The sequence below is a fragment of the Piliocolobus tephrosceles genome, chromosome 2 (genome assembly GCF_002776525.5).
Source record: "Piliocolobus tephrosceles isolate RC106 chromosome 2, ASM277652v3, whole genome shotgun sequence".
NCBI classification, from domain to species: Eukaryota; Metazoa; Chordata; class Mammalia; order Primates; family Cercopithecidae; genus Piliocolobus; species Piliocolobus tephrosceles.
The window spans coordinates 107,512,956-107,540,151 of NC_045435.1; the positions used below are offsets into that span (position 1 = coordinate 107,512,956).

The 27,196-nt window shown below is 40.7% G+C and overlaps 1 protein-coding gene across 1 annotated transcript in view; it reads left to right on the forward strand.

Annotated features, from left to right (window-relative positions):
* The first annotated feature begins 649 nt into the window (after positions 1 to 649).
* The window catches only part of GNB4 (G protein subunit beta 4), a 58,617-nt gene continuing 32,070 nt past the window's right edge, over positions 650 to 27,196 (forward strand). The window contains exon 1 of the mRNA XM_023184819.2: positions 650 to 978. The gene's annotated coding sequence lies outside the window, so the exon portion shown is untranslated. The remainder of the gene's footprint in view (positions 979 to 27,196) is intronic.

Sequence of the window (27,196 nt, forward strand, 5' to 3'; positions counted from 1 at the left end):
AAATGCTCCCAGGCGGTACTGACTTTAGAGGAAGCAAATTGGATAGATGCATTTATTTTATGACATTTTAAACATAAAACACCCAGATAAATGTGAGAAAGGAAAAAAAAACTCGATTGAGATGCATGTGGTGTTTAACTCATGCAGAGAAGAGCGACTTGGCAGGGATATCTGGAAGGCCTTCCAGTTTTATCAACGACAATAGGAACAATAACTTCCAAGTATTTGGAGGCAGGCTTCGTGCAAACATTACTTCATTTGATATGCTTAGCACCTTTATGAGGCAGGTATCACTATCCTTATTTTGGCGATGACGAAACTTAAGCCCGAGACGGTACACGCTCCTACAACTAGTGATGGTAGAGCGGGGACTGCAACGCAAGGTTGTGCGACTCTGGGCTTCAGTTTACTTTCTGACATTTAGAATTCCAGAATGGGAAACCTAAATTGGATCTTTGGGGTCTTCTAGCTCTGCCCTTCGATCTTGCTCACGAGCAAACTGGCGCCTGTCAGAGCCGGAAAAGAAACTGGCCACGCCACTTAGACGGGCGCTACTTAGCAGCGTGCCCCAGCGCCGCACCAACAAGAAAACGAAACTGCCCGGGAAGGAATGTTTTTCTTCTCCTTCGGGCAGGAAACGAGAGAGAAAATAGGAAGCAGAAGCTGCGCGCGGCTCCCGCTCCAGTCGCCCCCCGCCCGGGCTGCGCGCGCTCCGAGGGTCTGCGCGCCCCCGGCACGTCCCCGCCGGGCCCGCGCGCCTCGTGCCTCGCGCCTCGAGCCTCCAGCCACGTCCCCGCCCCGGCTCCGGCGCGCCGCGGAGTTGGCTGCTGGGCGTTGCGGGACTGGGTGTGGCCGGCGGGTCTGGTCTCGGCGGTGCGCTGCGCTGCGCTCTCCACGCCGGCTCTGCGCTCCAGGAGCTGCTGTGCGCCCCGCGGACCCCGGCAGCGCGCGGTCGACGCGGGCCCGAGCTCCCTCCAGGTAGGCGGCGAGCTAGCGAGCGGCGGCTCGTGGGTGTGCCCCGCGAAGCGATCCCGGGCTTCTCGCAGAGACGTGGGGCGCCGCGAGCCACTCCTGCGGAACGGGGTCCGGGTGACGGTGCGGGGCGGGATGAGTCCCTCCTGGCTCCGGGACTGAGGGCTCGGGCGGCGGACGGTGCCCGGGAGGGCCCGGGAGGGCGCGCCTGGGTAGCGCTCCGCCGCTGCGCGGGAACCGGCCTCACGACCGCGGGCGCAGGCACTTCCCGGGTGGTCCAGATCGCTCTCCCGGGGCAGCGAGGAACGGTCGGCGGTCCAGGTCCTCCAGACCCCCTGGGTTTCTCGTCACTCCCCGAGGCCTCCTCCCAGGAACTCAGAGTACAGCCCGTGCGTGCCCCCAAAATAGCGGGTATTCGGGACTGCCCAGGAGGGCTATTGGGTGGAGAGCGCTGCGAAAACTCATAAAAGTTCTACGCTGAGTCCAAAATTAGTCCAATGGTTTTGTATCTGATTTATTTTGGGAATGATATAATGTCCAGAGTTTGGGGATGGGAGGGGATTAATGAATTTTGAATACTTGTGAGTTCAGTACGAGAAAAAGTGTTTTCCTTTTCTCTCCACCTTTTTCTATTTCAGAATACAGATGATTGCCATGTACTTTGATATGTATTCCTATTCGCTAAGGGAAAATTGAATTTTCAAAAGTTTAAAACCAGGCTTTCATTTGTTTATACAAGCAATACTTTGTTATTTTGCATCTCCTTGTCTTCCCTTTTCTCCCTCTCCTTCCCTTTCTCTTTCCATAAAGGATGAGGGTGCATCTTTCTCCCTCTCAGCCACTGACAGAGTAGTTTGGCGTGTGGATTCCACTTTATCAGGAAGTTTTCTTAAAACGTTCAAAATTTAATTGTTGATTAGAACTTTTATTATCAGTCCATCTCAGTGTTGCGAAATGAGTTTATGACCATTAAGTACATCTTCTAGGACAGAGATAGAACACACGCTGCTTACCTAAGATGGGAGGGAAGTCATTTCTAGTCGGAGAGGAAAACGACGGATTAGGTGCATTTAAAATTGTGTGCTTTGAGCCTCTACCATTGTTCATTTTAATATTCTTCAGTGTGGTGCTTTTGGTTTACTACTGATCCTGGGCTCTGAAAATTTGCTGTATATTTCAGTATGTAGTTTGAAAACATTTGAAGATTTTCCATGTTGCATTTTGGTTTGTAGATGAATTTGAAAGTGAAATAGAAACGTTTAAAATGTCTTATTGAACGTTGTCAACTTTCTGTATATACTTTTATGAAACTGATTAATACAGCTTTTGATACATTTAGGTTGGTTCCTCTCTTTGTGGGCCTGTAGACATTATTTAGGAAGTTATTCCGAGTCATTGGCCTTTGTTAACCTGTAGAATTGTTTCTTTTAAACAATTGGCATGTAAGTATGTCAGCACATACTTTTACACTTTAAAAATAGACTCTGGGGCAATTTGAAATTTAAGAATTGGAACTAAGTGTTGGACATTTTTCTGCCCTTACTAAATGCTGCCTGAGATGGTGTGATTTCTCTTAGGTGTGTTATTGAAGTCAGCTGGCTGTGTCATCAGTTTCTTTACCTTGCTGACTATTTTAATCTGCATCTGTTATGGACTTACTTATTAAAATATTTCTTCTGGGCTGGGACAGTGCTGTAAGTTATTCTACTTATATCTCACAAAAACACCCTTATCTACTTCCACAGGTGAGGAAACTGAGGTTTTAAGTAACTTGGCAGTGGTCATGTAGGCGTTAAGTAACTCAACTGGGATTCGAAGCAAGATCCCTCTGCTTCCACAGTCCATGTTCTTTCCCCTGTGCCATATTAACTTAGTACCAGGGCATTAGGAGTGACCCTCAATTCCTCATTAGCATGTGTGTAAAATATCCAAGACATCCCAGAGACATGTTTGTTTTTCCAGCATGATCATTATTGTCTGTCCATGTTTTTATACAACTTCTCACATTCTCTTCTCACCATTCTACTCCTAGTTGAATGTATTGTTCCAAGTTCAAAACCTCCCTTTTGCCAGGGCACAGTGTATCCTATTGATATTAACAGGTAGTGATGGCTTAATTATCTTGATAAAATAATAATGCCATTTTAATGTGGGTTCTCTAGAAATAGAGTTATAACTAATTTGGAAGGTTACGAACAGGATGGCAATCTGTTTTGGGATATGAGAACCCTTTGATATCCCTCAAATTAAACCAGGTGATATTTAGATAGATATTTCCCTCTGCAATTTATCATACTCTCCTGTGTCTTCAATTTGTCAGTTACTACAGAGTCATTTGCACTATTTTACAGTCTGTCTCCCATTTTAAAATAAAATTGTTTCTTGATGAGTGTTCTGCTTCAGTGACTGCCTCATTTCTTTTTATTTATTTATTTTTATAAATAGAAGCAGGATCTCACTGTGTTGCCCAGGCTGATCTTGAACTCTTGGGCTCAAGCAATCCACCCACCTCAGCCTCCCGAAGTGTTAGGATTACAGGCGTGAGCCACTGCATCCGGCCCTGCCTCATTTCTCTACCTCACCTTGAGGAAGCTTAGTTTTTTGACAGAACAAAAATAAATACAGGAGCAATAACCAGAAACTAATTAGTTACCTACAGGCACTGGGTAGGAACTGAGTAAACGGGAACAACAGAAGGAATGGCGTTGCTCTGAATATACCTTTTTGCATAGTTTTGAGTTTTGGAAACTGTTAGTCTTTTTTATGTTCAAAAATAAAATTAACAAGATGTGGAGAGTGGGACTCCAAAACTGAATACAAACAGCAACAACAAACCGTGTATTTCTGTGAATAACATGAACTCCCAGAATAAAAAAAAAAAAAAACAAAAACCAAAGTAAGTTTTGAGCACAGGATTAAAGATTACAGAACTGAAAAAATAATCTTGAACTCTGTGTACTCTGTGTAGTAGGCTATTATTTGGTAGAGGTGTAGCAATTCTGAAACTATTTTATGTGTGTTATAGGACTGAGCAAATGGGTCAATTCATTGATATTTTGGGAACTGGGATTTTCAGTGTGGAAGAAGAGAAATAAAAATATGAAACAGGCCTGGCGCGGTGGCTCACACCTGTAATCCCAGCACTTTGGGAGGCCGAGGCAGGCGGATCACAAGGTCAGGAGATCGAGACCATCCTGGCTTACACGGTGAAACCCTGTCTCTACTAAAAATACAAAAAATTAGCTGGGCGTGGCGGCGGGCGCCTGTAGTTCCAGCTACTCAGGAGGCTGAGGCAGGAGAATGGTGTGAACCCAGGAGGTGGAGCTTGCAGTGAGCCGAGATTGTGCCACTGCACTCCAGCCTGGGCGAGAGAGCGAGACTCCCATCTCGGGAAAAAAAAAAAATATTGAAACAGAAGAAGGCAATGAAGAACTGTTGATTTTGGATTGGAATTAATGGTATCAACATGAACTCATGATTAAAATATATATTCACGTATGCCTACTTGCATCTATTTGCTAGTTCTGTCTAATGAAAGGGCCCAGAGCAGTGACATTCTAGGTAATTAATTTGGATTCAGGCAATGTTACTTCAGGCAAGTGCCACACACTCAAATGATCTCTCCGGATTAACACCAAGGGGAAAACAGTAGCTTCACAGTGGAGAAGTGTGGCAGACACCACCTTAACCAAGGGATCAGAGTTAGCATCACCAGTAGTAGCATAATCATGTTCTTCTTGATGTGTCTGAACCGAGAACATCATTACTTTCCTGTGGTATTTCTAAAATAATCAGAATTTAATCACAAGGAAACAATTGGGGGACCTTTATTGAGGATTATTCTACAAAGTAACTGCCTTGTAATCTTCAAATATGTCAGTGTCATGAACGACAAAAGGTAAGGAACTATTTCAGATTAAAGGAAGTTCAAGAGACATGGTAATTAAATACCATGCATAATCCTGGATTGGATCTTGGCTTGGAAAAAAAAAAATCATTTCTCTAAGAACATTGTTAGGATATTGGCAAGATTTCAAAATGAAGTAATAGTGTTGTATCAGTGTTAAATTTTCTGAATTTGATAATTGTTTTGTGATTATATAAGATAATGCGCTTGTTCTTAGAAGATAACACAATGGGCCGGGCGCGGTGGCTCAAGCCTGTAATCCCAGCACTTTGGGAGGCCGAGATGGGTGGATCACGAGGTCAGGAGATCGAGACCATCCTGGCCTACACGGTGAAACCCCGTCTCTACTAAAAAATACAAAAAACTAGCCAGGCGAGATGGCGGGCGCCTGTAGTCCCAGCTACTTGGGAGGCTGAGGCAGGAGAATGGCGTAAACCCGGGAGGCAGAGCTTGTAGTGAGCCAAGATTGCGCCACTGCACTGCAGCCTGGGCGACAGAGCGAGACTCCGTCTCAACAAAAAAAAAAAAAAAAAGAAAAAAGAAGATAACACAATGAATTGTTTAGGAGTAAAAGGTCAAAATGTTTTTAGCTTACTCTCAAATGGATAGACAATAATAATTCCATATATAGAGAGACCGATAAAGCAAATATGGTACAAATTAGCAATCTAGGCGAAGGGTACAAGGGTGTTCACAGTATTACTGTTTTCAAGTTTAAAAGTTTTAGAATTGAAAAGTTAAAAATAAAACTTCAAACAGTAACAATGCAGCTTTGCTTCAAAAAGAAAATCTTTGAAAGACTCCATATAGGCTGTCTCTCCTCCTTATCTGCCATCTTCTTCTGAACCCACTCCAGAGAGACATTATTCCTCCTACTTCATGAAACAGTTCTTCTCCAGGTCACCAGGGATGTCAGTCTTGCCAAACTGGATCTTCAGCCACATTTGATACAGGCAACAGATAACTCCTTTCTTATCAAAATATCTTTTCCCCTTGGCTTCTGGGACACTCGCTCTCTCTGGTTTTCATCCTGCCTCATTGGCTACAGTTTCTCATTCTTATCCATCTCAGTAAACGGTACCACCATCCACCAGGTTGCTCAGGCTAAAAATTCTAAGAATTATCCTCATTCCCCTATTTCACTCATCCTAAATCTATTCCTTCAACAGCAAGTATTATGGGCTCTACCTTCAAAATCACTGCAGATTGGACCATCTTTTTTAAAAAATTGATTTGACCATTCCTATCACCTACACTGCCACCACCACTCTTGTGTCAAACTGTATTCTTTCCTGGCCTGGATGACTGCAGGAGCCCCCCAACTGGTTTGTCAGCTTCCACTCTCTGTCTCCCACCAGCCAGCATGAACTTTAAAAGAGGTAAATCAAAGCAGGTTATATCTCAGTCATCAGAACCCATTATTGTTAGATAAAATAAAAATGTTTTAGCCAGGCATGGTGGTGCATTTCTGTGATCTCAGCAACATGGGAGTCTGAGGTGGGAGGATTGCTTGAGTCCAGGAGGTCAAAGTTGCAGTGAGCCATGTTTGTGCCTGGACAATAGAGTGAGACTCCATCTGAAAAAAAATCAGGATTTTTTTTTTTTTTTTTTTTACTATGATCAAGAGGCTGTGACTGGACTCTGGGGCACCCTTCTAGTCTCATCTGCTGCTCTCTGCCGTGCTCACTCTGTTCCAGCCTCGCCATCATCACTGCTGTTGGTCCAGCATGTCGGGTTAGTTTCTGCGTGGGCCTTTGCTTGCTGTTCTGGCTGGAATGCTTTGTCACAATTAAGACATGGCTCATCTTCTCATTTCATTCAGTCCTTACTTAATTTATTTAAAAATAGCCTTCCTCGTAACCCTCTAACTTCTTGAAGTTCTTGCAGTTTTTTTCTTGCATACGACTTATCTGTACTTAAAATTATGATGTGCTTTCTTGTTTATCTCCTAGACAAATACAGAACAAAGCACTATGGCAATGGGAAGTTTTGTTTTGTTTACTACTGACTAGAGCCTGGAATATGTTTGGCACATGGTCAGGACTCAGATATTTGTTGAATGAAGGAATGAATACATGAATTAATATTTGCTGTATCTTAGCTAATGCTGTTTCAAATATAGAAGACAGTTTCCGAGAATCTGACAGTGTTAGTGCTATGTAAGGTGTTTGGTGATGCTGCTAAAGCTTCTCTGAAAGCTAACAAGTTACCAACTTTGAGTGTTTCACGTTGTCACCTTTCTTTTGTGTGCCCTCTGGTGGAGTGATGATAATAAGCGGCAGGCCAGTAGAATAGGTCAAGAAGAAACTAAAATGCAAGAACTTAGATCACAAACTGGATAATTAACTTAAAAAAATAGATTTGAAAATTTTAATTTTAGTTAAGCCTCCTGAATAATTATAATAAGATTAGAAAGAATGAAAAGAAAATGAGGCATAGTTAGATTTGAAGAGATATCTGGCTTAGGATGAAAAAATAACCTATTGCGCACACCCAAAATGTTTGGATTACTTAAAATAATTCCTGCTTAAATATACTTCTGTCCCTTAAAGTATTTTAATATTTTTCCAACTTTGGTTCAAAGATTCTTTCTCTCAACTGTAGTAATCATTTCAATGAACCTTTATTGACTTTACCATGTGTCGGTTAATGTATGCAAGTGGTGAAGCCAGTGTTCAGACTCTAGCAGTGGAGGACCAGAGACAGTGCGCTCAATCATCATGCTTCACTACCACCTTTGTGCTAATGTCCTGTGGATGGTATAGGGACTGGAGAATTTCCTTTAGAGCAATAGTTACGGACAGAAAAATGCTTGGTAAGTTCACAGTGTGCATTCCTCAGTTCCATTTTCCAGTATGTTTATAGAGAGCCCTTTCTTCCAGAATTGCTGAAAGATGTGTTATCTTTTTTGAAATAGAAATCACATGAAATGTTTCCACACTCAGGTGCTACTGACTTGCTAAAATAATATAAAGTTTCTCTTAGTGTACATATTTAATACTTACGGCAGTAACAGCTTCATTGTTCCCCCACTTTTGGCTTTAGCAGGGTTTGTTCATATACTGTATAGTTATTACAAAGGAAATTTAGTATACCTTGCTGGGTAAGGACAAACTCCCACTGAGATGCTTATCTTACTTGCAGTAGGAAACCTCCAAAAAAGAATTCGTTCAGAAGATATCATTATTCTTAGTATCTTTGCAAGTCAGTACTTAGAGCACTAACATTGTCTTCTTAATAGCTGCATAATATTTCATTGTATGAATGCATCATATCTACCCTTCTATTTACATTTTTAATTTTTTGTCCATATAAACAATTTGCTAATGAATATCTTTAAACATTAATTCTTAGCTATCAAAAGTGTTGGCCAGTTGCAGTGGCTCACACCTGTAATCCCAGTACTTCGGGAGGCTGAGGTGGACAGATTACTTGGGCCCAGGAGTTCAAGACCAGCCTGGGCAACATGGTGAAACACCATCTCTACAAAAAAAAAATACAAAAATTAGCCAGGCGTGATGGTGTAAGCCTGTAGACCCAGCTACTTGGAAGGCTGGGGTAGAAAGATTGATTGAGCCCAGGAGGCAGAGGTTACAATGAGCTATGATCATGCCATTGCACTCCAGCCTGGGTGACAGAGGAGACTTTTAACTGCCTTTAAAAAAAAGAAAGAATATATATATATATATATATATAAAGTACTCTTTTTAGAAGCCTTACTGTTTTCTACTCTCTTTTAGCTTGTCATGAATTTTCAGCTATGGAGAAATTGATGAAATCTGCTTTCTTTATGGAACAGATTCTGTCAATTTCTCTATAGCTGAAAAAAGGGAGAATACTACTTTGGGAATGACAAGATGACGACAATGGCCCCTGTGCTCAAAGAGCTAATAATCCCCAGGCTCTTATATAGGATTTTACATTTTTCTTTTATGGCAGCACTTAGCAATGGCTTGACTCAGTTTTTTTTCTCCTTATTTTTATATTCAGTTTTTCAAGTAAACACCTTTACCCAGAAATTGTTTAAAATATGAAAATTGGTCATTAATTACTTGGTAATGTGAAATTAAAAACCCAGTAAGGCAGCTTAAGCTGAATGAGGTTTTATGTCTAATTGGCATGTGACATAAATTATATACATTGTGTTTAGGATAGTTAAAAAGGCTTACGGTGGCTCGTTTTTATCAGGAAATAATTTAAGACATCTTATTCTAGAATTCTGCAAATTAAATTATGTGTGTATGTATATATGTTTGTATGTACTTTTTGAGACAGAGTCTTTCTCTGTCACCCAGGCTGGAGTGCAGTGGTACAGTCATGGCTCACTACAGCCTTGACTTCCCAGGCTCAAGCAATCCTTCCATCTCAGCCTCTTAAGTAGCTGGGACTATAGGTGCATGCCACTGTGCTGGCGAAATTGTGTATTTAAATGGAACATGGTAGGCAGTTAATTACTTGAGGAAATTGAAATTTGTCAACAAGGGATCTTAGTTATCTGCATTACTTATTAAATGGGGCTCTAGGGAAGCTGTTGAGAGATAAACAAACAAACAAACAAAAAAACAAACAAAAAAAACCACCCTGAAAAATGTGATCTCCTTGCCATGTGGTCTAAAAAACAAGAAAACTTAGTATTTAAAAATTTTAAACTTAGATATTAGTTTTCATGGTTTGTGTTAACCTTTGCTATGGGAATTAAAATTTCTGAACAAGAGATTTCATTTGGTTCATTAATTACTGAATATATCATCAGGGAAACTTTTTTGGGGGGAGAAAAAATGAAAAAACCACAGAGACTCCTTGCTGTAAGACATAAAGAAGGTAGAGATATGTTAGTATGTAAATTTCATTCATGTTTATGTGTTGGCTCACTTTTTAATGCAAAAAAATCTTCACAAAGGTTTTAGAAATGATGATGAGACAGATTATGAGAGGATACTGAAGAATTGGGGGGATTGTGTGTTCCCTTAAGGCATTGAAGAGCAGTCTTGGTATATCTGATAGAGAATGTTGTAGGATAAAAACATCAGTAGGAAAATCAGCAGTAGAACAAAACTAAATGTGACTAAATGTAACTAAAAATGAATATTCTGTTCAAACTGCATGGTAGAGATTAGACCCTTTGAATGATAGATTCTGAGAACATTAGTGGTAGGGGTAGAGAATTGGGGATGGGATGGAATCCCAAATAACTTGAGTTATTAATTAACTGCTAATCTAAACCTGAGACAGTAATTGTATAATATTTTGGTAAATAAAGTGTGATCCTGAGGTAGCAGAGATGGATACCAGCTCATCTCAAAACAGTATCACTGTAAGTACACTTGCTTGTTAACTAAAACCTCTAAAATTTTATCTTATAGGTAGGCATTATGGCTTTGTTAAGATAAATGAAATCTACAGTGAAAGACACTGGATGCTTTATTCTATTTCTACTTATTATTGGTAACTTTAAGATATTTTTACCTTTTTTTTTTTTTTTTTCCTGAGACAGAGTCTCACTCAGTCACCCAGGCTGGAGTGCAATGGTGAGATCTCGGCTCACTGCAACCTCTTTCTCCCAGGCTCAAATGATTCTTTGCCTCAGCCTCCCAAGTAGCTGGCATTACAGGCATGCACACCAGTCCTTGCTAATTTTTGTATTTTTAGTAGAGATGGGGTTTCACCACACTGGCCAGGCTGGTCTTGAACTCCTGACCTCAGGTGATCCAACTGCCTCAGCCTCCCAAAGTGCTGGGATTACAGGTGTGAGCCACCGTGCCCAGCCATATGATATTTTACTTTTATTAAAGCTGTGAGCATATGGAATTGTAGCTACCTTTCCATGACTGTTAATTGCACAAGTTACATTTTGTCCTATGTAGCTGAGTTAGCAAATAAGCTAGATGGTAATGCTTGTGAGGCACTCATAAACATTTGTTGGATGAAATTCTGATATCCCCAGTTGTCATATTCTAACCCTTTAATGGTGGGATTGATTTTTAAAATTTTTGTATTTAACCAAGAGTAATATATAACCAAGTCTGGTAAATTTAAAGGGTTGTTTCTGGTAAAACAAAAGCCAGTTATGTGACTTTAAAGTGATACAAGACTGCCAGATATGGTGGATCACACCTTTCATCCCAGCTACTCAGGAGACTGAGGTGGGAAGACAACCTGAGCTCAGGATGTCAAGACAAGCCTAGGCAACCTAGTAAGGACCCCATCTCTAAAAAAATTTTTTTTAAATTAGCTCAGCGCGGTGATGCATACCTGTAGTTCCAGCAACTTGGTAGGCTGAGGTCGGAGATCGTTTGAGCCACTGAGTTCAAGGCTGCAGTGGTGAGCAAGGATGGCAGTGCCACTGTGCTTTAACCTGGACCACAGAAAAAGACCCATCTCTTAAAAAAAAAAAGTGACATAGGACTGTGTGACTTGGTAACACAGAGATAACCACACGTGGTCGTTAAAAAAAAATCGAGATGATAATGCTTGAGTGGGTCATGTAAGAAAAGACAGGCTAAGTGTATGATTTTAAATTTACGTAATCATAATTTATGTTTCTAATGTTTAGTTCACAAAATCTTAGAGTACTAAAACCAAGAAGCTCCTCTTAGAGAAGGTAGTTTTAGGACTAAGTAAAAGGAAATGCCCTGCTGTTTTACAGAGCTGATGGTAAATTTATAGAACTTGTACTTTAAGAAGTAGTACAGGAGAAAATATAAGCATACTAAAAATGGGTTCAGTGAATTCATGGACAATAGTTTCAAAACATATTGTGTAAAATTTAAGAGAAATCCTTAGTAGGTTGAGTTCAGCCACATTCTCATAAACATTTGGTTTCAATGATGTGACACTTTAAATACAAGTTCTGTCATAGCACTTACACTCTAATATGATTATAGTGATGAGCCCCATAATGATGTTTCAGTCAGCCGGGTGCGGTGGCTCACGCCTGTAATCCCAGTGCTTTGGGAGGCCGAGGCAGGTGGATCACCTGAGGTCAGGAGTTCGAGATCAGCCTGAACAACGTGGTGAAACATCATCTTTACTAAAATACGAAAATTAGCCAGGCTTGGTGGTGGGCACCTGTAATCTCAGCTACTCGGGAGGCTGAGGCAGGAGAATTGCTTGAACCCAGGAGGCGGAGTTTGCAGTGAGCTAAGATCATGTGCCACTGCACTCCAGCTTGGGCAACAACAGTGAAACTCCATCTCAAGAAAAAAAAAAGGATGTTTCAGTCATTGAGTAGACTGTATATGGGGTGATGGTCCCATAAGATAATAATATCTTTTTTTTTTTTTCTGAGACGGAGTCTCTATCACTCAGGCTGGAGTGCAATAGCGCAATTTCGGCTCACTGCAACCTCCGCCTCCTGGGTTCAAACTATTCTCCTGCCTTAGCCTCCCAAGTAACTGGGATTACAGGTGCCGGCCACCAAGCCTGGCTAATTTTTGTTTGTTTGTTTGTTTGTTTTTGTATTTTTAGTAGAGACAGGGTTTCCCCATGTTGGCCAGGCTGGTCTCAAACTCCTGACCTCAGGTGGTCCACCTGCCTTGGCCTCCCAAAGTGCTGGAATTACAGGCATGAACCACCATGCCTGGCTATACCATGTTTTTACTGTTCTTTCTATGTTTAGATATGTTTAGATACACAAATATTTACCATGGTGTTAAAATTGCCTGCAGTATTGAGTATGCAGCACAGGTTAGTAACCCAGGAGCGATAGGCTATATGCTATAGATAGAGCCTAGGTGTATAGTAGGCAATACCATCGAGGTTTGTGTAAGGACACCCTTTGATATTTGCACAGTGATGACATTGCCTAAGGACGTGTTTCTCAGAGCATATTCCCATCGTTAAGTGATGCATGGCTGTATTGTTACTTACCTGTTTTTCCAATGGATGGATGTTTCTGATGGGGTGGGTTTCTGTGCCTAGCACAGGGTAGGTGTTTAATACATGTTTGTTGAGTGGAAGAATGAATCACATGATGATTTAGATTGACAGTAGGACAGAATAATACTCATTTCTTATGTACTTTTAGGAGTATAGGTGAAAATAATGGGAACAATGCAGAAGAAAATCCTTTTGAAAACTTTCCCAAAGTGTTGACTGGAAGAGTTTAAACGTATTTGTTTAAAGCTGCTATTGTCTTTCTCCCTCCCTCTCTATAGATACATATCTAGATCTGTCGATCTGTAGATCTAGATATCTACAGATCTAGATATATATGGGAATTTTAAAAAAATACACTTAAAGAATAGAAACATATCAACACTATACTTAAGACATGTACTCTGCATTAGGTTTTAATTCCATAAATTCCTATTCATTTTTTATTTTTATGCATGAAATTTTACTGGGTAATGGAATTTACCATCCCTGTTAAGATTCGGCATTGATGACATATCCTGTTCAATGTCATAAGCCCTAATTATTAACCCCAAATGGACCCATTTATGATACATGGAGAAAGAACTTGTTTTTCTTCTTGGTCAGTTTGCGCCTGTACCGACTGATCACATCGTGCTTGTTCAGAAAACGTAATCACAAGTTCTTTCAAAAATAATGAAACACGTAAAAATCAGCTGGCGTTTCAGAATCTAAGTCCCTTTTTAATACATGAAACACTTTTCTTGGTGTTTTCTCATTTCTTTGCTACTTTAACAAAGATTAATTCTTTTAAGCCTTAATTTTTTTTAAAATGGCTCAAGTGTCTCTTTTTTAGGTAGCATGAATATTTCAAGATAAAAGAAGACAGCTTGGTTCCTAACTAAGCCTGTCCTTCCCGACCTTGGTATTTATTTCATTCTTATGGTTCTTTAAAGTAAGACCAAAGGAGGTATAGCTGCTCCCTGAAAAATCACAGTTCTGTTTGATGCATTGTTTCCATCAAGGAAAGAGAAGATAATACCTGAAATAGGTCAAGGAATTAATTGTTTGTGTACAAGTGTTTTAAGTTGGGAGCGTTGCAAAAATTACAATTTATATAGGAACTTCTTTTCCTTTTCTGAAGCCATTCTTCAGAAAAAATTTCAAAATCATCACTATTCAGATATGGGAAATTATTTTGCTTTGTTTTAAAATGAACTAAGAACGAGAATAATTTTTTAAAAATCTATATTCCTTTTAATGTGTAAATCAAAGAAAAAAACTGAGACAAGTCTCAATCATTTTGTGAGGTTTATTTGCCAAACTTAAGGATGTGTGCCTGGGAGACAGGTCTATGCCTGTCTTTGAAGATGATTTTGAGGGCTTCAGTATTTAAAGGAGAAAGGGCAGCATCTTGGGAAATACACAGTTTTCATGTGGGAAGTGGGTAGGGGAAAATATCATTCATGCCTTTGTTTAGATCAGCAAATCTGTATTTTTACATAAGACAACATAGACAAATAGGGCAGAGGAAGCAATGAGATATACATTTGTCTGAGGTGAGCGAAGGGATGATTGAGTCCTGTCCTGTGTCCCACACCTGTGAAGATAAGCTATCAATTGACATTGCCATGGTGAGCTTCAGCGGAACTGCTTTAGGGTAGAGATCTTGGGGCCCATAAGGATTTCCTTGTGGGGCAAAGTGTGAGGGAGGTATGTAGCTTTTCATCTTTGTAGCCATCTTATTTAGGAACCAAAATGGGAGGCAGGTTTGCATGACCCAGCTTGACTTTTCCTTTAGGCTTAGTGAGTCTGGGGTTCCAAGATTTAGTTTCCTTTCACAGATGTCTTTATGTTTAAGTATTTAGATGTTTTATCTGATTAGGAAGATTATATAAGTGCCAGTTTAGTGATATTTAGGAAGTGATTAATGCATGAACACACATTGTTGAACTTTCCTCCAATCACACGATCTTAAACTGCTTGTGTAAATAAGAGCTTAGACCAGTGAATCTCAAACTCTAGAGAGCTTCAGACTCACCATGAAGACTTACTAAAACACAAATTGCTGGGCTCTACCCTCAGGGTTTCTGAGTCTGTAGTCCTGGGAAGAGATTTATGAATTTGCATTTCTAACAAGTTTCTACGTGATGCTGATGCTGCTGGTCCCCACACTGTGAGAACCATAGATCGAAACTGTCTGGTTAAATTAGTGGTTATCAACCCTGGTTCTGCCCTTACACACTTGAAGAGTCAAGGCCTTAGGGTGGGTATGGGCCACAGTGACAGGTGCTGCTGATGCGGTGGGGCAAGTATTTAAATCTTCCAGGATGTGGATGTAGTTTGAGAAAGCCCTTCAAATGATAAGTTGTTTTCTTCCTATTCTCTCTCCCGCTTTGAAACCACTCTCCTCTACCCCTCAGTACGAGAGTCCTGGTGCAAATGAAACAGTGCTCATAGATTGTTTTAGTCCTCTCCCAGAAAATAAAACACAGCCTTTACCAACAGTTGCCCAGTGCTTCTTAAGGAGTTCAGTAGAGAAAGTAGTAGTTAAATTGCAACGTAACTGAGGTGTGAAGGCCAGGAAAGGACTTCCTTCTGGTTATTTCTTTTTCCACTTTTGTTTAGAGCACTATAGTATTAGATCCATCGATTAATCACTGTAGATAATAGCCTGAGTAGTGTTCATGGTTATAGCTTCTTCATGTATTTCCCTTGCTGGGCCAAATTGACTTAAATTTCCAAAGACATTAAAAAATGTGTATTATTTAATTCCCAAAACAATCCCGTAGGGGTAGAGATCCCCACTGTGCAGATGAAGGAATTGAAGCTTAGAGTAAAGAATTTCTGGGGTCACACTGTAAGTAGTCACCTCTGGCTCCTTTAGGTTGTGTGAACTTGGCTAAGGTCCATAACCTCCATGTGTAAAGTTTCCTTATCTGTGGAATGAGAATGATACTGGTACCTACCTTCTGAGGTTGTTTTGAGAACTAAATAAAGAGTTACTACACAGAGTTGTATACATACACATAATAAATGCTCAGTAAATGTTATCTCTTGGTTGGCTAACTCCTAGTTAGTACTTTTGAAGTTCAGGGGTAATCCTGCCTTTTCTTTTTTTTTTTGAGATGGGGTCTCACTCTGTCGCCCAAGCTAGGGTACAGTGGCACAATCGTAGCTCACTGCAGCCTTGACCTCCAGGGCTCGAATGATCTTCCCACCTCGACCTCCCAAAGCACTGGGATTGCAGACAAACACCACCACACCTGGGTGATTAAAAAAATTTTTTTTGTAGAGATGGATACCTGCCGTGTAGCCGGGCTGATCTTGAACTCCTGGCCTCAAGTGATCTGCCCACCTCAGCCTCCCAAAGTGCTGGGATTATGGGCATGAGCCACTGTGCCTGGCCTATCCTGCCTTTGCGCCAGGTAATCCTCCTCATGTGTATTACAGGTCAGTCTCTTAACAATTTAGAAACACCAAATACTCTTGAAAACTACAGGTTTTTTTCCTTTTTTTTTTCCTTTTCATAAATCGTTTAGTGGCAAAACCTTATATGACCTAAACTCATTTGGTGGCACAGTGCGACCTGAACTGTAATAACGTGAAGCTATCGCTTAGTCTGTTTTTGTTTTTTTGAGATAAACTTGCTTTGTTGCCAATCAGGAGTACAGTGGTGCAATCTTCCGCTTACTTCAACCTCCGCCTCCCAGGTTCAAGTGATTCTTATGCCTCAGCTTCCCAAGTAGCTGGAACTGCAGACTCACGCCACCATGCCCTGCTGATTTTTGTATTTTTAGTAGAGACGGGGTTTTACCATGTTGGCCAGGCTCGTCTTGAACTCCTGGCCTCAAGTGATCTGCCCACCTTGGCCTCCCAAAGTGCTGGGGTTGTAGATTCTTAGTCTGTTTTTTTCCTACCTCGTATGAGCATGCTTTACATTTTGCTGCAGAAATGTTAATTCTTGACTCTGTGGGTGCTGCTCTGGGGTCTGGTTGTGGCGGTATGCCAATACAATGAACATACCTTTCTAAAACCTGGGAACTTCCAAATTCTGAAATATATCTGGCCCTAGGGTTTGGGGTAATGGATTATGGGCCTATGTGTGTATGTGTTTATACGTCCGTCTTCCCTTTTAGACTGTAAACTCCTTGAGACCTGGGCCTCAGATTTATTCATATGTAGCCCCAGTTCCTGGCACATTCAGTAAATATTTGGTGAGAGAATAAACCCTACCAGGACATAACAGTTAGGTGAAGGGAAATAGACTGGAGAGGAGTGCCTTATTTATTTCCTGGAACACAAAACAGCCTGCCTTCGGTTCATAAGAGGTTGGACTATTTTACTTTAGGGGTATTTAAAAATGCTCAATGTGATGAGTAATTTGGTAGCAAAACAAAAAACAAGATAAAAAAAAGTTAATACCGTATGCTACAATTTCAGCATCTGCGACTTCTATTTTCCTCTCTTATCCACTTGTCCCATGCAGCTGTAGGGTTTTGACTAACTTCCTGAGAAAGAAAGCCACGTGGAGATGTCTGTGTATGGAATACTTGGGGTGGGTGGGCATGTGTGTTTTAAAATGTCTTGGTTCAAAAAAAAACATAAAAGCTTTAAATATTGTACCTGATTCATTATGGTTTTTAAAAATTGTTTTATAAAGTATAAGAAATATAAATTTGTATTGCAAAAAGAAAAGTAGCATACTAGAAAATTTATAACAAATTAAAAATTATGAATAGACTTTTAGAGAAGCAAAAGTAGTTGATACTTACTTTTATTTTATTTTATTTTATTTTGAGATGGAGTTTCACTCTCGTTGCCCAGGCTGGAGTGCAATGGCATGATCTCAACTCACTGCAACCTCCGCCTCCTGGATTCAAGCAATTCTCCTGCCTCAGCCTCCCGAGTAGCTGGGATTATAGGCATGTGCCTGGCTAATTTTGTATTTTTAGTAGAGACAGGGTTTCTCCATGTTGGTTAGGCTGATCTTGAACTCCCAACCTCAGGTGATCCGCCTGCCTTGGCCTCCCAAAGTGCTGAGATTATAGGCATAAGCCACTGCATCAAGCCTGTACTTACATTTTTTAAGTACAAATTAAAGTAACATTTTTTATGGCTTATGTGAGCTTTCATGATCAGTATGAAACAGTAGCTAGGAAATACTTGTATTTTCTTGTCTTGTACAGATTAAAATGTGTTCACTAACACAGCAATATAATTGTACAGCCTGCATAATGCCTTGCTTCAGTAAAAGTTCTGTGGACATTCTAAGACATGGAATGAGAAGGCCATTTGAATTATGCAAGTGTATTTTTTCCATTTTATTTAACAGATTGGCTTGGATACAATGGCTCATTAGTATCTTTTGATATTTGTAACTGGTACAGCTGAACTCTTAAAAGATAACTGATACGCTGCTTTCTGCTCAACAACGCTTTCACTATGTGATAGTTATTTAAAATGTGTTCAATGAATCGAATATTCGTGTTGAAACAGTGCTTAATCAAGAAGTTACGGTGACAAAATAAGAGCACTGTGTTTATGAAACAATTTCTATTTAGTTATTGGTTTAAAATTGCCTTAGCGATGTTAATGCTGCTTTGAAGATTGTGATAAGCAGCTCCAATGTCATCTTGAGCAAAAAGCACTCTTGGTTGAAATTCGTTGACGATTACACTGTGCCCTTCTGTGTTTTTTTTTTGTTTTGTTTTGTTTGTTTTGTTTTGTTTTTTTGTAAAAGAAAGGGATGGTGTGTGTATCTCATATTCCTCTTTAGCTTTGCTTCCTCCCAAGAGGGAAGTTTCCTAACTAGCTTGATGAAGATAGAACCCAGGACACATAAATCAATATTTAAATGAATGGAGGAGAAGGACCCATAAAGGTAAAAAGAAGGAATAATTAAGTACAGGGGTAATCAGAGAAGTATGCGTTCATGAAAGCCTCAGGAATAAAGTTTCAATAAGAAGGGAGGATCATTAGATTGAGCAAAGAGGTCTTAAGATGCCCTTTGAAAAGAGGCCGTATGGCAGAGTGGTAAACAACCTGGGTTTCAGAGTCATATGGTTGGATTCAAATATGAACTCTGCCTCTAATCTTAAGCAAGTTATTTAACCTGCCTAAGCTTCGTTTTCTTTTTTCTTTATTTTTATTTTATTGTTCCCAGTGGACTTCAGGTGCAAGAGTTAGATAAATTATTAATATGCTCACCTTTGATTCCTATAGCACTCACTTTTATATATTTATGTTTGCTTGCTTATTTTGTTTGTTTATTTTTAAGAGACAGGGTCTCATTCTGCTGCCCAGGCTGGAGTACAGTGGTACAGTCATAGCTCACTGCAGCCTTGAACTCCTGGGTTCAAGCCATCCTCTTTTCCTTGGCCTTTGGAGTAGCTAGGACTACAGGCGTCCACCACTCCACTGCATCCAGCTTGTGTGCATTCTTTTTTCCTTCCTTCCTTCCTTCCTTCCTTCCTTCCTTCCTTCCTTCCTTTCTTCCTTCCTTCCTTCCCTCCTTCCCCCTTCCCTTCCCTTTCCTTCCCTTCGCTCCTTCTTTCCTTCTTTTCTTTCTTGCTTTATCTTGCTTCCCTGTTTTCTTGCTTTCTTTCTCCTTCCTTCTTTCCTTCTTTGACAAGAGTCTTGCTCTGCTGGAGTGGAATGGTGTGATCTCGGCTCACTGCAACCTCTGCCTCCCAGGTTCAAATGATTCTCATGCCTCCGCCTCCCAAGTATCTGGAACTACAGGCACACACCACCACATCTGGCTCATTTTTGTGTTTTTAGTAGAGACAGGGTTTCACCACATTGGCCAGGTTGGTCTCAAACTCCTGGCCTCAAGCTATCTTCCCACCTCGACTTCCCAAAGCGCTGGGATTACAAGTGTGGAACCACTGCGCCTGGCCCACTGTGTGCCGTCTTAAGCAATGTATCATTTAGTTGTAGTTGTTTTTTGAGTTTTGTAAAAGGGGTATGATGCCAGTATGTGGCTCCTGGAATTTGCTTTTTTTTCTCCCAATATTATTTTAAAGATTCATCTATGTTGCACGTAACTGTAGTTCATTTGTTTTCACTGCTGTATAATAATTTACTGTGAAAACACTACAGTGATCCATTCTCCTGTCAGTGGGCATTGGTGTTCCAGTTTATTGTTATTATAAGTAGTGCTGTATGAACACTGTTAAATCCTGTGCACGTGTACTATAGATTCCTTAGGGCTTATGTATCCAGAAGCAGAATTGAATTGTCAGATTGAAAGATGTATGTGTCGTCACCTTTGTTAGATGTTGCCAAATTGCTTCCGCAAGAGTTGCCCCATGGAATTTGTCCCATTTCTACAACCTTGCCAACCCTTGGTTGAGATATAAAATGTTTTTCATCTAATAGACATGAAATTCTACCTTATTTTAATTTGCATTTCCCTGATTCCTGAGGTTGAGTGTCTTTTCATTTGTATGTGGTCATCTGGCAGCTTTTCCTGCTGTGGTTTGCCAGTTCATATTTTTGCACGTTTTCCTATTGGATTGTTAGTCTTTGTAATGATTCATTTGAAGTAATTACTTTTAAAAATCTAGATGCTAATTCAGTATTTGAATTTTAGCTTACAGCTATCTTTTCTCAGTCTGTGACTTTTTTTTTTTTTTTTGGTGTTTTGTTCTTTTGAGGTATCTGTGTTATCATAGATACCTTGTATTTACCCAGCTGAAGCTGCTTGCTTCCCCCCCACCCCCTCGGCCTTTAGAGACAGGGTCTCTTTTTGTTTCCCAGATTTGAGTGCAGTGGTGTGATTGTAGCTCACTGCAGCTTCAAATTCCTGTGCTCAAGCGATCCCCCCACTCAGCCTCTTGAGTGGCTGAGGCTAGAAGCATGGACCACCATGCCCAGCTGGAAGCTGCTAGCTCTTATAGTTGATGTTTTCTCATCTCCCCAGTTTTCTCATATGTAGGGATAATTATAAAAATCGTCAGCAGTGGATGTGTCTGTGTGGTGGGGCTGGAGGGTATAGCTGGTCATTGAACTGTTAGCCTTTGGGGAGATTCTGCTCCCCTATGTTAAAAGCTTTTTTTTTTTTTTTAAATAGCATGCTTGATGCCTCTTTGTGTTCATCTTTGGGGCTCATTTATCAGGTCTGTGTCATTGGGAGAAGTCCCACTCAGTTTTCTGTTTTGCGTGCAACTAGTGTAGATGAAAAACTTTCTGTCTGTAATCACTTCTTATTTTTGTCATTTATTCAGGAAAAGTCTGATCAGTCAGAAATTATTTTTTTGGTTTACTCCCTTCTCAGATTGGGATCTTGATTATTTTAAACTTTAAATAAGGAACACTGAATTAATTGATGCTGCAGTTAGTCTGCCTGGCTAAGACCCAGTGGAGGATTTCTTCAGTAGTGGGTGACTGTCTTGCCAATCACCCCCTCCCTCCACTTTCCATATTTTTCTTTTCCTTACATCACAAAGCTTTAGACATCCTTTTGCCACTTCCCTGATTTCTGTTTCTTATTAAACTGTGGATGTAAAGGAACTGCAGGAGGGCAAGTGGTTAGATGACTTTCTTTTCTACTGTCAAAGTGTGTCGCTAAAGAGATTCCCTTCCGTGAATTTACCCATGCTTTAGATAAACAGCCTGAGGGAGCTACTTACTAAACTATACCTGATGTAATAGTATTGTTTCCAAGAATTAAAAAATTTTATAGTCATATTATGTACACACATTTCCATACACAGTTTGGCCACTTTGGATCCTTACCTTCAAAACGTATTTACTAGGACCTGCCACATTAGGCTTCATCTGGGGCATCCTATGGCCTCGTTTTACCCTCATCAGCCTTTAGGCTTGTCTGAGAGTAGTTTATAATCTATTGGTCTATGCTAGATTCGTGCTTTATTGGTATTCTCAGAAATCCAACAGTTGTTGGCTGAGAAGAAAAGATCACCAAAAAAATCTGTGTAATCAGAATGTTCTCCCTCCCAAGTGACAAAATGAACCAGTTGTGTTTTTTTTGAAGAGTGAAAAGTTAGTTCCTCCTTTTAGCAGCAAAAAGGAAAGGGGAAAAAAGGGCAGCTTTGACATTTCTTTTCAGACATCCAAAGAAAGGTTGCGGTTGTCTGGCACAGGCATCACAAGGGTTCTGATTTTGCAGCTTAGCAGCATTTCTCAGACAGCCCCTTGCCTTATAACTACACTCCCTCTCCATCATGCCTGCCCAAACATAGCTGGAGCCTGCTGGACATGAGGTTTGAGAACTCAGAATTTCATGTGAGAAAGTGGGGTCATGTGTAGGCAGTTCTCTTTAAAAGTCTTTGATGAAGGGAAGAAAAAGGACTGTAAGTGGTGGTGCAATGTGGAGTCAAGGAATTTTTTCTTTTTTCTTTTTCTTTTTAAGGGAGAGACTTGGGCGTGTTTAACTGCTGATGGAAAAGACCCAATTGAAAGTGAAAGGTTCCCTCATAGATTGTCTGCTGGATGAGAGTGAGGGATTATAACTGTATAGTGGACAAATTAAGCTGTTAACAGCTGAATACACTGAGGAATCTTAGCTTCACCGATAGTGGCACAAAGAAACATTAAGTTCATCCTGATGTGCTGTAGTATGAAGTCCACAGCATTACCTGGAAGGATTCTTGCCAAATATATTGAAACTAAATATAATCTAGCCAGTAGATCTAACGCCCTTCCAGTTTACAAGCAATCAGTATAGAAGATAAACAAGTTAAACAGTACCATAGGAAGTAAACAGAATGGGTTACATCCTATAGGACAAGTGATTTAGTCTTTTTTTTTTTTTTTTTTTTTAATTGAGACAGTTTCACTCTTCACCAGGCTGGAGTGTAGTGGTGCAATCTCGGCTCACTGCAGCCTCTGCCTCCTGGGTTCAAGTGATTCTCCTGCCTCAGCTTCCCAAGCAGCTAGGATTACAGACACATGCCACTATGCCTGGCTAAATTTTGTGTATTTTTAGTAGAGACGGGGTTTTGCCATATTGATCAGGCTGGTCTCGAACGCCTGGCCTCAAGTGACCCACCCACCTTGGCCTCTCAAACTGCTGGGATTACAGGTGTGAGCACCTGCACCCGGCTGATGATTTAGTCTCTCTAATAAGTCAATGTCAGAAAGTGCAAAAGAGTAGGCAAGAGATGGATTCTTCTAGATGGTGGAACAAGAGACATAACTAAATGTATTATGTAGTTCTTAATTGGATCTGGATTTGCACAAATGAGATGTAAAAAGACATTGGTCAAAGAGTTGGGGAAATTTGAAAATCTCCTGGGTTTTAGATATTAAATAATTTGTTAATTTTGGTAGTTATGATAATGGTATTGTGGTTTGGTAGATATTTTTAGAGATGTATAGTGAAGTATTTAGGGCTAAAATGTCTTGATGTCTGTAATTGACTTTAAAATACTTCAGCAAAAACAAAAGATAAAGCAAATACAGCAAAAAAAGTTAATATTTTTTAAATCTATGTGATGAATATTAGAGTTGTTCAGTCTTTATGTTAGAAAATTTTATTAATAAAAAGACTAAAAAGAAAAAAATGTAAGAGATTGAATATACTGGAAGTATAAGATTACTTAAAAGGTGAGAGTCTAAATCACTGGTGGAGGGGCTGGGCATGGTGGCTCATGCCTATAATTTTAGCACTTTGGGAAGCCAAAGTGGGAGGACCAATTGAGGCCAGGAGTTCAAGCCCAGCCTGGACAACATAGCAATACACCATATCTCAAAAAAAAAAAAAAAATTAGCCAGTCGTGATAATGCGTGCCTGTAGTCCCAGCTACTGGGGGAGGCTGAGGTGGAAGAATTGGGTGATCTCAGGAGTTTGAGGTTACAGTGAGCTATGATTGTGCAGCTGCATTCCAGCCTGGTTGACGGAGTAACACCCTGTCTCAGAATGAATCAATGAATGAATGAATAATAAATAAATCGCCAGTGGAGGACTTGGCCCAAACAGGAGAGAAGTCAGCTATTCTATTATAGTTTAAAGGAAGGACTAGGTACAGTGACTTATACCTATAATCCCAGCACTTTGGAAAGCTGAGGTGGGGGGATCGCTTGAGCCCAGGAGTTTGAGACAAGCCTGGGTAACATGGCAACCCTGTCTCTATCGAAAAAGAAAATCAGCTGGGTGTGGGGGTTCCCGCCTGTGGGCCCACCTACTTGGGAGGCTGAGGCTGGAGGATTGCTTGAGCCTGGGAGGTTGAGGTTGCATTTCACCACCACTGCACTCCAGCCTGGGCAGCAGAGTGAGACCTTGTCTGTCTGTGTCTGTCTGTCTGTCTCTCTCTCTCTCTCATTCACACATACAAAGAAGGAAGATGAGGAATATGATGAGTCAGTTATGTATCTATAGCTTTGTATAGTAGTGGAAAATTGAAAAAGTTCATGTCTGATGGCTTCTCCTTTATGATATAGATGGCAAGGTTATCTGCTGCAAGAGGGCTTGTGAGAAGGTCAAAATTTTGAAAAGATTGCAAATGAATTTAAGTATTTGATAGCAAAAGCGGAAGCAGTGCATACAAAGCTGTGTAGGGTTGCCAGGTAGTTTTGAGGGCCCAGTTGAAATTAGTGATGTGAATTTGTAGTAGAACTGACATGCCCCATTGTTTGACTTTCTCAATCAATGTTCAGCCACTTGAGTGCTCGCTGAAAGAAAGTAGGTAGCTGATTTCATCCAGGGTTTTGCTTTTGCTGTTGAGTGTGACAAGATGGAAGGGCAGGCAGTCTGGGGTACTGTGAAAAGGCTTGAGGTGCTGGACCTAGAATGCCTGATGAAGTACTGGATGAAGCCTGGTTAAGAAGGGATGAGCCACAAACTCACTGTTTTCCACATTGCACCCCTCATCTTTTTTCTTGTGAACCCTATATCCATGACTGCAAAGGGCCTGGGATCTTTACCTACTTACAAGTGAATAAATGAGTCTGTTACTGTTTCATGAGACTCCTTAAGATTTTATTATTCACGGGGAGTAGCATGGTGTGATCCTGCTTTGTGTTGATTGCCTATGTTCCCCAGTGCCCACAGGGTGACACAGGTAGGCCCAGGTGGATGCTGCACATGCATTGGATTTGCATCACAGCCTAGAGACACTGAGCTTGGGGGTTTTACCCCTTTTACGGTATTCTGCTCTTCATCTCCTGAGGAGACATTGTCTTATTCCTTGAGGTTGCATGTTGCAAAACAATCCTGAGAGATGGCCCAAGTAACAGCCACTAGGGACTTGTATTCTTGGCATTCCCAGCCAGAATGTGCAGGAAGGGCCAGGGTCTGTGACAGATTGCCTCTCCCGTCATCCCATCGGTGCCCCATCCACAGAGTGATGGCAGTGAGGGAACTGCTTTTTGTTTCCCATTTCTATTCATGGTACCTCCATCCTTAGGGGCACTCAGCCTGGAAATTCTCATTCCTTTGGTACAGATCATAGTCTATCCCAAGTAACTCTTACTACAGGTAGCTCCTGCTTTAGAAGGTTACTGGTATGTGTGTGTGGCTTTGGGAAGGACAGCAGTGGGATGGGTAACAGATAATTTTTAATATGCTTAAAAGTTCTGAAACCCAGGCTGGGCTCAGCGGCTTGTGCCTGTAGTCCTGGTGCTTTGGGAGACTGGGGTAGGAGGGTCGCTTGAAACCAGGAGTTCAGGACCAGCCTGGGCAATATAGCTAGAACCCCATCCCTACAAATAATAACAATAATAGTAATAATAATAACTGCAAATTTTTAAAAAGTTCCAAGGCCCTTTGATAGTTCTTTCTAGTATGTTAGCAACTTAGTAGGAGGGATGTAAACTACTACTGCTTACCCCAAATTTTTTGGAACCCTAAAAATAAAGAGCTATCAAAATCAATAAGAGTTCTAGGACTTTTGGGCCAGGGATATCTCAGGAACGGTCAGCAAGGGCAGCTAAGGTTGTGACTTTAAAGAGCCTGCATGCTGCTTGTCTTCAGTTCAGCAGAATGGTATTCCAGACTGGCTGTAATCTGTCCAGTCGGGCCCTCTCTGAGATGCATACTAAATTGTTAAACAATCAAACTTTTATCAGGGAATGGTTAGGACTCATAAATAAAAGATGGAAAATTTGGATAAACAGAGAAATACGCCACAATATTAAATTGGAAATGGAATATTAGAATGATTTTAGTTCTTCTGGAACTGTTTTATACCTTAATGCCATTCCAATCAATCCCGATACATTTATTTTTTAATTGGACAAAATAAATACAAAGTGAATTCTGAAAGAATAAATAGATGCTGGTTTCTTTTTCTTTTTCTTTTTTTGTCTGAACATAATAAACAGATATTTCTACCATAGTTGATGTGATTGTAGGATAGACACCAAAAACAAATTCTCTGTCATGATGGGAATCAATCTTTTATAGGAATTTGAACTTAGGACAGTCATTTTGGGCTACAATCTTGACCTAAAAAGACATAAGCTTGGGTTTTGTACTTAGGGGAGCAGAAAAAGTCATTCTGTAGAAAGAAAAAAACCGAGGAAGATAAGAGAAAAGAGACCAGGACAGGTAGAGAAAGAATACTCCCAGTTTCTAGCCTGTAGTGTCTTTTTGAGGTAGTTATATTCCTGTCTTTTGGTTCTCTGATTCATCCTAAATCCTTAGAATGAATATTCCTTTATTTGTTAAGCTATTTCAGGTTGCTTTATTTACTGGAGACCAAAGTATCTTAAGTGATGGGGATACAACAAAGAATAAAGCAAACAGACACCCCGCCTCAAGGAACTTTACATCTCTCTTTTTTTTTTTTTAAAGACAGAGTCTTGCTCTGTCACCCAGGCTGGAGTGCAGTGGTGTGATCTCAGCTCACTGCAGCCTCCACCTCCCAGGTTCAAGCAATTCTTGTGCCTCAGCTTCCTGAGTAACTGGGATTACAGTCATGTGCCATCACACCTGGCTAATTTTTGTATTTTTGGTAGAGTCGAGATTTCACCATGTTGCCCAGGCTGGTCTTGAATTCCTGGCGTCAAGTGATCCACCCACCTCGGCCTCCCAAAGTGATGGGATTACAGGCGTGAACCACCACGCCCGGCCCTTTACATCTTATCAGAAGGAAAGAGATCACAAATAAGTAAATACTTGCTGATGGTGTTGAGTCTTATAGTGAAAAACAAGACAGGGTAAGAGGAGCATGTTTGGGTGCATGTGTGCTATCAGCAAAGGTCCTGCTGAGAAGATCACATTTGAGCAGATATAAGGGAGCAAGGGATTAAAATATCAGGGACAAGATCTATCCAAGCAGAGGCAGGAGCAAATGCAAAGACACTGAGGCTGGGGCCTGCTTAGCGTGTTCAAGGAACATCAGAGAGGTCTTTGAACAACTGGAAGAGAGTGAATGTGGGAGTGATAGATGAGGTCAGAGGATGTGTGTGTGTGTGTAATGATACAGGGCTCTGTGGGTCAAAATACAGTTTAGTGGAGTGGAAAACCTTTGGAGGATTTAAAGTGACTTGTAT